The sequence below is a fragment of the Lissotriton vulgaris genome, chromosome 2_1, assembly GCF_964263255.1.
Source record: "Lissotriton vulgaris chromosome 2_1, aLisVul1.2, whole genome shotgun sequence".
Taxonomy (NCBI): domain Eukaryota; kingdom Metazoa; phylum Chordata; class Amphibia; order Caudata; family Salamandridae; genus Lissotriton; species Lissotriton vulgaris.
In genome coordinates this window covers 1,212,660,577-1,212,674,923 of record NC_141687.1, presented here as the reverse complement: position 1 = coordinate 1,212,674,923, position 14,347 = coordinate 1,212,660,577, and the positions used below count along the sequence as shown (strand labels likewise).

The following is a 14,347-nucleotide window of genomic DNA, read 5'->3' as shown; positions in this document are numbered from 1 at the left end:
AATACCATTTTGGAACTTCTCATTGCCTCACTAAGTGAAGCAATTGTACCAGCAGCTTGGAAACATTCCATGGTCCTCCCCTTACTAAAAAAAGTAAACTCTGATCCAGAAGTTCTATCTAATTTTCGCATGATCTCATTACTCCTAGCTTTCTCCAAAATTTTGGAAAAACATATCAACCTCCAGTTGATGCAGTTTGCTGACTCCCAAAACATCCTACACTCATCTCAACCGGGATTTAGAGCGGGCTTCTCTATGGAATCCATGCTCTCGGCAGTCACTGAAACCATTCGCCAACGTCTTGATAAGGGAGATCCTGTGGAACTTTACTTGACTTGAGTGCTGTTTTCGACACTGTGTCCCACACAACCCTTCTACAAGTTTTACATTCTAGGGGCATTGTCGGATCAGCAACGCAAGTGGCTGTCAAGCTCTTTGTCTAGCAGGACCTTCCAGGTCTTCTCTCCTTCGGCAAGCTCTAAAGCCCATGCTTCCCCGTATGGAGTGACTCAGGGCTCTATACTCAGCCCACTACTTTTCAACATCTATGTTAGCCCCCTGGCTGCTATAGCTGAGGAGGCTGGGCTGACTATATATTCATATGCCGATGACACACAGTTTATCTTCTCCTTGTCTACCAAGGAGACTTCCAATGTGTCCTCTCTCCAGGTAGGGCTGCAAAAGATAGCTGGCTGGATGCACACAAATAGGTTGAAATTAAATGGAGGGAAAACTGAACTTCTTATCCTCTGTGGAAATAAAGCTCTCCGGGGTCCCCAGTATTGGCCACCTAAGGTGGGTGATCTCCCCAAACCTTCACAATCTGTCTGCAACCTCAATATAATCATAGATGAACAACTTTCAATGAGACAGTAAGTGGTTAAGGTCGCTTCAACCTGTTTTACAATTTTAAAATGGCTCAAAAAATCCTCTGGATGCTTCCACGCAAAAAAACAGTTTTACAGGCCTCGATCGTGTCCAGACTGGACTACGGCAACGTCTTGTACTTGGGTGCAAGTAAGGAGGTGATTCGGAAGCTGCAAGTGGTCCAGAATTCTGCAGCCAGACTTCTATGCAAGCAACGTAGAATGACCTCTATCATAGGTCCACTCCGCGACCTCCACTGACTCAGGATAGAAAATCGCCCTAAATTTAAAGCCCTCTGGTACATGCATAGGATCAAAGCGGGTGCAGCACCACACTATCTCAGTGCCTTGATACACCCGTACCTCCCTACGTGTCTCCTTCGATCCTCTAATCAGTTAAAATTTCCAAGTCCCCAGGATCAAACAAGCACATATGGGTGGACGGTCCTTTGCTTACTTAGCTCCTTCTCTATGGAATTCACTCCCTCTTCAACTACGCCATAACATTATCTACCTCAAATTCCGTAAAGGCCTTAAACTGTGGTTATTCAACCACTAGAGTTTTGCCTCTAGCATGGGTCCGTAGGCGCCGGGAAACCCCAGGTAGCTGGTGCGCCATATAAATTCAACAATAAAATAAAGAAAGAAAGATGGAAGAAGAATTGAAGACTAAAAGAAGGAAGGGTAATAGGAAGTATGGATGGAAGAGAAAGTAGATAGATGTTGATGGATGAGAGGGTGGATGCATGGCTGAGCGATTTGCTTAGTAACTGTACAGGTGAATGGATGGCAAAGCAAATTGAAATCTGGATGAATGAACAAAAGGATAAACTGGTGGATAAATATCAGAACCATGCGATTTCATAAATCGATTAATGCCATTTTTAGATTTGCTAAAAGATTGGGTTATAAGCCCACTAAAGAGATTATTTTGGATTTACAAGAGTAAAATCTTTTCAGTGGTATCTTTTGGAGCCGGGGTTTGGGGGACACGTAAATTGCAAATCACTTCAAATAATAGAACATATGTTTTAAGAAGACTTCCCTCAGTGCCCCAGATCTCCTCTGTTTCTTTTTGTCATGAGGAAGTCAGTCTGAGTTATTTGAAAGACCACATTGTGTTACAAGCACTGTTGCACTGGATAAAAACTTGGAAAAATCTAGAGGCCGCCCTCTGCAGGACAATACTGGCAGATTGTATGAAGTTGGATAATAGCTTAGATATACCCTGGTTAAGGTATGTCAAAGCGAGTTTTGCCAAAATGGGTAACACAGAATATTATACAAACCCGACACCGTAAAAAATATATTGGCTGCCACTATTAACTCACTTTTGTACCAAAGTCATGAGCGGGCAGGCCCTATATATATTTCGACTGGTCACGTAGAGATTTTCTCTCAGCCCCAAAGAGAACCTGCACTCAACTTGTAAATTGACTTAAATGAAAGGCAGAAATTTCTGTTGACTAGGCTGCGTCTAAAAAACATACATTTCCTAGTTGCTTTCCCTATTCAAGGCACATGGTTTGCATCACTCCCTGTCTGGCCATGTGACAGTTGCTCATCCCAAAGCACTACGCACTTTATTTTATTTTGTAGGTTTATACCCCCCAGAGGAAGCAGTTCATTTGCCCATTATACCCATTATTCCTTGCAGCAGGGATTATGAACTGGCAATGGACTACCTACTCTCCTTAGGAACACATGAGATTATACACTGCACTTTAAATTATTTTTTTGACTGTTTTTAAGATTCGTAGTAAATATTAGTCATTTTTATAACTTGTAGTTTTTGTGCATATGGATTTGCTGTCTCTTAAATGAAAATATGTATGTGCAATCTTTTATGTCTCTTTTAGAGTTGAATAAAGTATTCTTGACTGACTGGTGGAGAAAAGGCTTTATTAATATATGGGTAAGTTCAAAGGATGGATGTATGGGTAGATGGATATAGGTATAGATTAATGCATTGATGTATGTGTGAGTAGATGGATAGAATTGCCAGTGGATTGAAAGAATGAATGGTTGACATAATGGAATGGTGAAATGGTGGATCTAAGTGGATGGATGGATGGAGGATGGACAGACAGGCGATGAATTGATGAATGCTTGGATGGATGGATGGATGGATGGATGGATGGGTGGAATCACCGGATGGATGGAATGGTGACAGATTGAATGGCCGATGATATAATGAATGGATGACAATGTAAAGGTAAAATGGTGAATATCACATGAGGATGAAAGGGTGAAAGAATGAATAGATAGATGCTTCGATGGAAGAGACAACAGAGCTCTTCCGTAGAGGGTCGGTCTCACTTGCTTCACATGCTTGGTGTCACCAGATGGATCAGCAGCCTCCCCTCTCCCCAGAGCCTGGAGACCCTTAAGGGTGAGTAGTCACACTATATAAATTCCTGATTGATTGATTGATCAGAGATTTAGTTCAAAGTGGTGGGTATTTTAATTTTCTGGGTACTGCTTGGTAGTGAGTGCTTTGTACTGCACCACAACCACCAACTACAAGGAAATGTGTTGAATATTCCAGGAAAAGAAAGAGACAGAGGCCTTAATTTAGATGGCAGTACTGTCCCTAGGATGTAGCCTAATGGCTAGAGTGGACAACCTCGAAGCTGGGGAACCGGGTTTGAGTCCCGGCAAGGGACGGTCAACATCCTGTGATTCTGGGCAAATCAGTTAATGTCCCCATGCCTAACAAAATGAATGTGTCCATCTGTAATGCAACTGGTGCTAATGTAAAGCTCTCTGATACCATCAGGTCAAGTTCACCCTCTATAAAAAAAAGTTTACTCTACCCATAAGTCTTTAACTGAATGTGCTGTAGGCTCAGATGTCAGTGAAACAACAGTGCAACATGTTCAAATGTTTCAAGGTACAGAACGCCCTCATGCTTCAAATTTTAAAATATGTTGAAAAGTGCAAAAATGTTCATAAAAAATATTATTTCCATACTACTGCATAGAAGCAACTTAGTCATTAACTGCAGGTCCACAATGAGGAAAACTTAAAAAGGACAGAATTAAATGCAAAAGAGAGAGTGGAGAGAACAGAGTCCACAAAGACTCCAAAAGTCCTGCATGCCAGCCAGACGTAGGATAGGTTTCCCAGGATAGGGGTCAGAGTTTGGCATCTCGCAAAGGGAATCTGCTGAAGTCAAAAGTATTTCACATATGGAGTGATTTAACTTGAAAAAGTTAGTAGCCATGCACCAAGGTACTACAGTTAGAACAACCTGATTGGCACCTGTCTCAAGCATATCGCCTCATGTCCATTTAAAGATGTCTTCAGAACTGAAAGTTGTTGCTTTGATCTACATGTCAGTGTGTGAAGCTCTAAATGTTCATATAAATGTTGAAGATGATACAGTTCCAGAGTCTTTTGGCAAGATGACCATGGTGTCACATGAAAAGTGTTGAAAGTGCTTGGCAGTAGGTGCTTTGGCATAACAGAAAATGATCCGTTGTCGAGTTTAAAGGTATACGTGGTCACTTGGAATGCACAGCTGTTTAAGGACTGGTGTACAAGTCCGTTTTCTGGTGTTTCCTGCACAATAGATGGCAGAGGTGGGCTCTCTAGGAAAGGGTCATCTGTGACACACCAGTGCAGTGTACCCCGTCACCCATGAGAGCTGGTGAAAATTATATGAAGCCCTCGCCGCAATTCCGCGCATCCATAGATCCACCATGGGGGAAAGATCCTTCTCCTACTTAGCGGCCAGGACCTGGAATTCTCTCTCCACCCACCTCCTCCTTACACAGAACCACCTCTCCTTCAGAAAGCAACAAAAAACCTGGATATTCGATAAATAAAAGCACCCCCCCCCAAGCGCCTTGAGACCCTCTGGGTGAGTAGTGCGCTATATAAATATCTGAACTTGAACTTGAACTTCCTTGTTTTATATTTGAATATAGAGAATTGTTGATGTAACTGGTTGCACTACCAAAGACCATTCCTCATTGGCTTTATTTTGCGTGACAATCAATGATGATTTTGGTAGCTTGCTCGCAGCACATACTTAAATAGTGAGTTGTTGCATGTCCTCTGCACACACAGACTTGGTTGCAGTGCACAGACATCTTTTATTACCGCACACAGAGGAAAGAAAATAGAGGGAACACTGCCTATGACCATGCCTTGACTGGGCCTCAATCCATACAGTTCTATGCAGAGAAGCTCGCCTTTGAGAGGATACTTCTACAATAAAAAAATGTTACATCTAAAGTGTTTCACAGCTTCTCGGAGCACGACCTGTTCTCATCAAGTATCTAACGGAAAAAAAAGCTTTTCTTACGGCACAGACTATAGTACATTGTATGCGAGTTTAGGTATATTAAAGAAAGTTACCTTGGCTGGCTGGGCCGACAATGAAACGTATTTCAGTAAATGAGGGTGGAGAAAAGACCCAGACAGACACACAATGCTAATGGCGGGCTGGAATGGCCGCAGGTGCTCTTGGAGCTGTTCTGACAACTCGTGCAAAGGAAGAAGAGTTCATGGTGGCCAAGGGCTCTGAGGTGCCGCAGCTGCGCTTCGCTGCCGACTAAAAAAGAGCTGAAACGTCCGTGGCCTTTGAAATGTCACATCTGCACTTTCTGCCATTCTGATGACTGCGACAAAGGAGCAGGGTTCACGGTGGCCAACACTTTTGAAATGCTGCTGTTGCCATGCTTCGGGAGGCGCTGCAAAGAGGCGAAATGGCGGCTGAAGAGGTACTGTGAGCTGAAAAAAAGCATTGGCAAAGTCAATAATGTTAAAGAAACTCTTGGACTTGCTATGGGGCCCAGCTAACTCTCCAAAATGGAAGGTGGCTTAGCAAGTGACCAGCGTCGCCCAAAAGATACATCAATCGCCACCTACAGGAAACAAATCATGATAACAGAGAGCTGTACTCACAACAGCAACAAATAACACTCCTGAGGCAGGCATGGTATAATAGTAAGTGTCATATGCATGATATCGCTAATGATCACGCAGCCTTTGAGCAAACAAGCACACAGGGCAGTCATTGGCTCTCTAGCATCGTGTGACACATTTTGTCTGATCACAGGAGCACATCCACTTGAAAAAAGTGCAGGTCAGAATCAGAGCTGATGAGCTGATAGTTTACAAATGCCTTTTTCTTTAGGATGTTTATACTTTTTTTTCCAGTCATAGTTTTTAGCTTAAACTAAGTCTTTAGGGTACAGTAATTCGAAATCTGAGTTTTGGGCCAGTAGGAACCTATTTTCCTTTGATGTTCATGAAAACTAAAAGGTGTTTATTGGACTGTTCTTAGTACGCATGCCTGCTAGGGATTGCATGTGCTTTTCTATTAAAATACTACGCATTTTTGTAAATGCGTTTTTAATTTCATATTTTTATTGCAAGAATATGGCTGGCATGTTCCATCAGCACCATCTATTTACTGTTTTCTGTTTATTTTGGTTTCTTATTGGTGCAATTAGAAGAACACCAAATTAACCACTGTGCCAGCTTACTAATGACTCATGTATAGGCTTTGACAATTTCCACTGCTTGCTTCAGCTCATACCCACAGAATCACAGAAATTGTGTGAGGCACACAACATGACACACAGCATATCCTAAAAGAAACACAGGCAACATTTGGGCTTCCACTGAAATTCAACCGGTAATGTTAAATCCACCAGAAACTGTTTTGGACCGATTTAACATCACATGTTGTGCACACTTTCCACTGGTTGATAGTGCTGGGTGAAATTTAATGGGCCAAAGCTGAATGGTATTTGATACATGAAAGGTAAATGTGCAGTTTTACTTTGTTGTCCCCAATTCAAACCTCTTAGACTAAGGTTAGAGAGATATAGCCACAACAGGGAAAAATGACACTGTGCGGGGGTCGGTATTTCCAAGGGTAGATATACCACAGCCAAATGCAACAGTTGTCATAAAGAGGGCCACAATGGGTGGCATACCTGAATCCACAAGCATCATACCTATAGGTACATGTACAAATGCATAGGACATTACAGCTACATATGCATCACTAAGGTGAGAATAGGACATTTATGTGTAGATTTTAAGCTGTTATTAAAGTCAGGAGCATCCAGATGAGAAGGTAAAGGTGTGGTTGCTGGGTTTGGTGACTCAATGGACTAATGCATCTGCTCCTGGTGTCTCTTTTTGAGCTAATGGTCACATGTGCCAATCCATTTAGCACCAATAAACATCTTTATTCAGTTCAAAGAAGCAAATGTTAAGTTAGTTGAAGAGGGGAAGAAAGGAAGGACAGCTAAAAGTTTGGATGAAATGGGCTGGGTTGAACAGTCCCATTCTTATGGGCTAAGAGCAGCCTTGGGGACAAAAGGAACTCAGCACAAAAGATACTCACAGGTTTCATAAGTCACTGTGTGTGTGATCGTACATGGTGGTAGCAGTGGGGTATTCCTAATCCTTGTGACCCTCATTTTATCCCTAAAGTTGCCAGATTAAACCGTGATTTATGCAATATGCAGTCTAATCCAAAAGTGTTAGAAGGGATTTGGGTAATGCATTTGAATCGCCGGAGAAGTACATACACCGTCACTGTTCATTCAATAGAATGATCAACAGAGAATGCTTTAGATTATTACAATGATTCCCCACTGCTAATGTAGCAGTAAATCCTTTAGTCCTACTGCTGTTCATATACTAGTTATAACCTATATCTGTAATACTACTTCCAGCAAAATACTGAGCACTACTTCGAATACTGGAAGTACAACTGGTATTACTACCATAAGCGTTATTATCAATTCATCAGTTCCAATTCCTAGAAGTAGGGAAAAAGTACTACTTCTGGCAGTACCACAATCGTGGTCATTGCTACTATTAATATTCAATTATTTATTTTTATTGTATTTATTTGAACTTATATTGCGCAACAGCTACCCGCAGTGGGTTTCCCGGCGCCAGGGATAGACACAAGAAGAAAAGAAGACACAGCACAGTGCAACGAGCAAACTAGAGCAGGACAGATTTACTGAAAGAGTAGGGTCTTAATTTTTTCCGAAAGCAGAATAAATCAGTCTCTGATTTCAGGGCAAGAGGTAGTGCGTTCCAAGATTTGGTGCCTAGATGGGAGAAGTACTAATATCTGTACTACTACTTCTAGCAGCACACCAAGTGCTACTGTGAATACCTGAAAATGTACTGGTATTACTATCCTTACTGTTATCCTTAATTCTCAAGGTCTTATTTATAGAAGTAGTGAAGCACTACTGTTGTGAGAAGTAGCACTACTAAAGTCACAACAACTATGAGTGTTTCTGCTGTTATGACGTTTGATCATACATTTATATTGATCCTAGTAGAATATCTCCTTCTTGCACAAGTAGCTTTACGTCTGCAAGCAGCACGTCAACTGGTATTAGAACTTCTAAAACATAAACCTCTACTCATGCTATATCTTGTGGTACTGTTCTTTTAGATAGCACTGATAAGGCTTCTGTGCCCATATTATACACTGTACCCCAAAGGCGCAATGGGTGTGTGCTCCCCAGAGCATAATGGTATTATAAAAGGGACCACAGTGGCTTGTGCTGACCCTTCTATAATACTGATAAAGTTTGCGCACATGTGGTACAAACAGGAAAATTGTACACTTTAATGTAAACTAAATAGCTGCAGGTGTTACTCCTATTTGTCCCACTGTAAAGTTTGCTACTACACTACTACTATTTGTACATGTAGTGACACAATCGTTGAAGGTCTTATGCTGCTGCTGTTGCTGCTGCTGCTGTCACTACTTCTGGTTGCAATTGAATTTCCAGTTCTGCTACTACTACTACAGTAACCCTACAACTTCCTTGCAAAAGGAGAACAGCCACACTTACACCATCATACTTTAACTTGTTTGATTTCTAGTATATTTTCTACTGTTTACAAAATTGTATGTCCCTGAGTACATAACCCAATTTATAGTTACTCGATGTAAAGTGTCAAGGATTTTTTTATCTCATTGAGCAGCTCTCTGGTATGTTGAAAACGGCGATGGAAGATCAGCCAGTCGAATTTACATAGTTTGTTCTTTGAAATTTTTATGATCTCCAAAGGAAGATGTTCATTATCCCTTTTTTTCTCAAATATAATTTTAGGCATTGTCGTCCAGCCCTTTATTTGTGGAAAAATGGAGTGATCCATTTGTATGTTATGCTACAGCCTTGTTTCTCGGGTCTTCCCTTAAAATTCGGAGAGCCAACATAGAATGGGAGACCTGAGGGTAGCAGTGGTGTATTTATTAAATAATTGTGATGGCACTATGCACTTTATAAAAATTTGATGATTTTTTTTGGGGGGGGGGGGTTTAAAAATAGTTTATAACCTAGGATTTTAAATATGAACTTTTTCTCGTTTCATTAATTATTTTATATAATATGTATAATTTTTAATGTTGTCACTATCTTGCAGCAGCGGTCGGCAAGGATTGGGGGCAGGGGAAGGAAGGGGAATATAAAAAATTTAAAACCACCTACCTTATCGCTGTGTCCTGTCTGTCTTTCCTCCACGTCGGAACAGGAACCATGAAGCACACCCAGGCTCCCCTGACCAATCACAATGCTGCAGTGCAGCGTTGTGATTGGTAAGCACTCAGGCTCCCCTGACCGATCACAAATGCAGCATTGTGATTGGTCTGAGAACTGTTGTTCGGCGCTCAGACAGGGACTGGGGGCCTGGGCATGTTCTCTACCCTGACTATGGTCGGCCAAAGCGTCATGCGCACTTCAGTGGGCTCACCACTTTTCCCCTGCCCTGCTCTGAGAGGAGAGAAGCTCCGCCCACCCATCCACTCGCAAAGCAGCTGGAACAAATACAATTATAATAACATTCAGTTATCATTTTTTTTCTTCCTTTAGTCACACTGCTTAAAAGCAGGGGGTCGAAGCTCCTCCAACTAAGCGGAAGAGCCGCCACTGCTATCTTGTGAACTGTATATGCTTTGGAAACATTGCGAAATAAAGATTCTTGATTGATTGAAAGAGCCAAACATGCTTCTGCATGAGGACTGTTGAAAGGGAATTTATTGAACATGTCAGATTTGTAGGAGAGGTCTTGCTAAAAACAAATTGTGCAGTTATTCCACATGTAACACAACATTGCATGGCTCTGATTTAACTGTAATGGGAACATTTTACAGACCTGCATTAGATAAGTCCCAGGAGTTTTTCAAGTTATCCTGAAATGTCAGGCTCAAAGTCAACACCCTTGAGTTGTATGAAGTGACTCCCTACGTCTGCAAACTCATCTGAAGTTAGAGAGATTCTCAGTTTGTGAAAAAGTGTTCACTCCACTTACACAGCCCAGGGAATGGTTTCAGGTTCCCCTTTTCCTTTTCCTGTTGTCAGATGACAAACCCAACTTGGAAGGGACATTAGATTGCTGGGGCTGGTTTTCCACACTGTTACTCAAGAGTGCCACCCATAAACCCACCAGCCGGCAACCACTCCAATTTCTTCTTTGCCTTTAGTGGCCTTGGTCTGGGATTAGCGGCCTTAAGAGCTAGCTGTGTGGCACCACTGAAAAGCATCAATCGAAGCTGCAGAGCAGCTAATGTGTGCCCCTGTTGTGCAGTTGAAATATTCACACTGTTGTTCAGAGCCGCTTGTACACTACTTGTTTATAAGCTTCACCAACTTCATTGAGAATAAGTTTTAAGATACATGAAAGTTGCAATGACCATGACTTTGCCCACCTCTATACGTAGGTGCTACAGGAGAGTCATGTATAAAAAAAAAGCATAGATTAAAGAAGAGTCACAAAAAATTAAGATTTCATGCAACAGGAGGGACAAAACAATTCATGCATTTAGGAAGGCACGGCAAATGCAACAATGCATGCAAGGAGAGTCATGTAAAGCAAATACGAATGCAAAAAGAACAGGAAAAAGCACGGATCACTGAAATAATATCGAGGGACAAAATATCGACTTGCAAAAATATTGTGGACAAAATACCGACAGTCAAAATATCGAGTTTGTATCTACAAACAGGTAAGTACAAAAATATTGAGTACAAAATATCGTTTACAATAATATAGTTGTATATCGACTTTATTAAAAACAGCGTTAAATTAAATTAATATTAAAATTTAATTACTATAATATACTTAAAAATACTTACATTAACTTATAATAATTAAATAATAAATGAAAGTAATAAAAAAAAATGTACAATATTATTTGTTAAAACATATATATATAGTAACATACTATAATTAAATAAGATACTGAAAACTGACCCTGAACCCTAAAAATACCCCTTTACCCAAAAACTGAAAACTGACCCTGAACCCTAAAAATATCCCTTTACCCAAAAACTGAAAACTGACCCTGAACCCTAAAAATACCCCTTTACCCAAAAACTGAAAACTGACCCTGAACCCTAAAAATACCCCTTTACCCAAAAACTGAAAACTGACCCTGAACGCTAAAAATACCCCTTTACCCCAAAACTGAAAACTGACCCTGAACCCTAAAAATACTCCTTTACCCAAAAACTGAAAACTGACCCTGAACCCTAAAAATACCCCTTTACCCAAAAACTGAAAACTGACCCTGAACCCTAAAAATACTCCTTTACCCAAAATTAATTATTATTATTTAATTACCAATTAATTATTAATTAACAATAACAATAAAGTATATATATATTAGCACATTAGCTGTAATTAATTTAATTTAATAATTAATATTATTTTTTCCAAAATAATTAATTAACAATAACTAAAAATTATATATATAAATAAATTACTCTAATTAATGTAATTAACTAATTAATATTATTTAATTACCAATTAATTACTAATTATAAATATGTACAAAATTATATAAATTAATTAACTAATTAATATTAATTAATTACCAATTAAAAAAATTCACAAACATATTAATTAATTAATTATTATTAAATTACTCCCCACCCTTATCCCCTATTAACCCAACATCCCGCTACTAAACATTAACTACAATTTATATTACTATTAATAAAAATGTGTTATTTTTTTAACCTTTTTTCTACATATTATTGAAATTTTTTACTTTGACTATTTATATATATTTTGTCGATATTTTTTGTACTCGATATTTTTTTATCATTATTTTAATCGATATTTTGACCATCGATATTTTTGTGATCGATATTTTATTATTATCGATATTTTTAACTCGATATTTTGTCCATTCGATATTTTGGAGTCGATATTTTGTCTGTGCACCACCTGCAGCTAAGGTCTGCGTGCACCGGGCAGGTCACATGTTCGAATCCCAGCGTCAACATATCTCATCTTATTTTTCCAGTGGATCTGGTTCTGATGAAGGGTCCATGTAAAGAGGATCAGGGGCTGTCTGTACAGGTGCAGCCTTGACAATCCCCTGCAGCAGCACACAGGGAGTAGACAAGCTCCCTCTCTGGAGGGCAGGCACAAGCCCCCTTCACCCCAGGCCCCTCCCTACCCAACACCCACCAACCCCCCGCCACTGATGTTTACCACCTGCCCAGAGCATGGGGTAAATATCAGCAGAATTAGGGAGAATGTGTATTTTCACCCTATATTTCAGAGTGTACATTTTTCCCAATTCCTGGGATGAAAGCATCTAGCGGTTGGATTTAGCTGGGGGATGCTGGCTGGATGGGTGTTTCCAGGACCATGTCTACCCATACTGCTCCTTGTGTGTTTCACATTGGGGTGCCTTTTGCGTGCAGAGTTTATGATTTGTCGTTGAGGTGGGTGTTGGGCCCTGTGTGTTTCGCATTAGTGTATCGTGGGAGTGACGGACACTACTGGCAGGAGGTATCTACAGAGGTTGTTTGATGTGTTGAGAGTGCTGGTGATGACCACGAGGGTGGGTTGTTTAGGAAAATAAGTGTGATCTTGTAGGAGGGCGTGGGCGGAGCTGCTGAGCAGTATGCAGTGCAGTCTTGTTGGAGGGGTTGGTATGAATTGGTGTTTGACTCACAGGGTATGTAGCTGCACTTCATTTGTTGTGTGCTGTGCTTGATACTGGGTCTTGGCAGTGTTGCATGTTAGCTTTTTATTTGGGTCTCCCATGTATGAAAAAGCGCTTGGTGTGTTTGCCGTGTCTCTGGTCAGACTGGCCTTGTGAGGTTCAATATGAGTGTGTGTGTCTTGCTGGGGCTGTTGTCTGTGTGGTGTATTGTACTCTCAGGGGCGGCTCCTCCTCTAAGGGGGAGGAGCGCCGCCCCACTGCTTTTAAGCAGTGCAAAGGAAAAATAAAATGATAACGGAGCCTTATCATTATTTTATTTTGAGTGTTGCAGTCGCACTGCAGCCAGGTTGTTAGGTTGGGGCAGGGCTGGGCCCTCCTGACGTGGAGGGAGGAGGAGTGGTGGCTGCACCTTAAGTGTGCATGACGGTTTGGCCGGTCGTCTTGGGCCAGCCAAATTGTCATGCGCGCTGTGCATGTTCTCCACCGGCTGTATTGTGCAGCTTGGATCACTGAAATAATATCGAGGGACAAAATATCGACTTGCAAAAATATCGTGGACAAAATATCGACAGTCAAAATATCGAGTTTGTATCTACAAACAGGTAAGTACAAAAATATCGAGTACAAAATATCGTTTACAATAATATAGTTGTAAAAAATATCGACTTTATTAAAAACAGTGTTAAATTAAATGAATATTAAAATTTAATTACTAAAATATACTTAAAAATACTTACATTAACTTATAATAATTAAATAATAAATGAAAGTAATAAAAAAATGTTTTACAATATTATTTGTTAAAACATATATATATAGTAACATACTATAATTAAATAAGATACTGAAAACTGACCCTGAACCCTAAAAATACCCCTTTACCCAAAAACCCAAAACTGACCCTGAACCCTAAAAATACCCCTTTACCCAAAAACCCCAAACTGACCCTGAACCCTAAAAATACCCATTTACCCAAAAACTGAAAACTGACCCTGAACCCTAAAAATACTCCTTTACCCAAAAACTGAAAACTGACCCTGAACCCTAAAAATACCCCTTTACTCAAAAACTGAAAACTGACCCTGAACCCTAAAAATACCCCTTTACCCCAAAACTAAAAACTGACCCTGAACCCTAAAAATACCCCTTTACCCAAAAACTGAAAACTGACCCTGAACCCTAAAAATACCCCTTTACCCAAAAACTGAAAACTGACCCTGAACGCAAAAAATACCCCTTTACCCAAAAACTGAAAACTGACCCTAAACCCTAAAAATACTTCTTTACCCAAAAACTGAAAACTGACCCTGAACCCTAAAAATACCCCTTTACCCAAAAACTGAAAACTAACCCTGAACCCTAAAAATACTCCTTTACCCAAAATTAATTAATATTATTTAATTACCAATTAATTATTAATTAACAATAACAATAAAGTAAATATATTAGCACATTAGCTGTAATTAATTTAATTTAATAATTAATATTATTTTTTCCCAAATAATTAATTAACAATAAC

The 14,347-nt window shown here is 40.1% G+C and overlaps 1 protein-coding gene across 2 annotated transcripts in view; it reads left to right on the top strand.

Annotated features, from left to right (window-relative positions):
• Positions 1–14,347, top strand: part of LOC147732399 (opioid-binding protein/cell adhesion molecule-like) — a 2,769,197-nt gene that overhangs the window by 1,885,923 nt on the left and 868,927 nt on the right. The window lies entirely within an intron of this gene.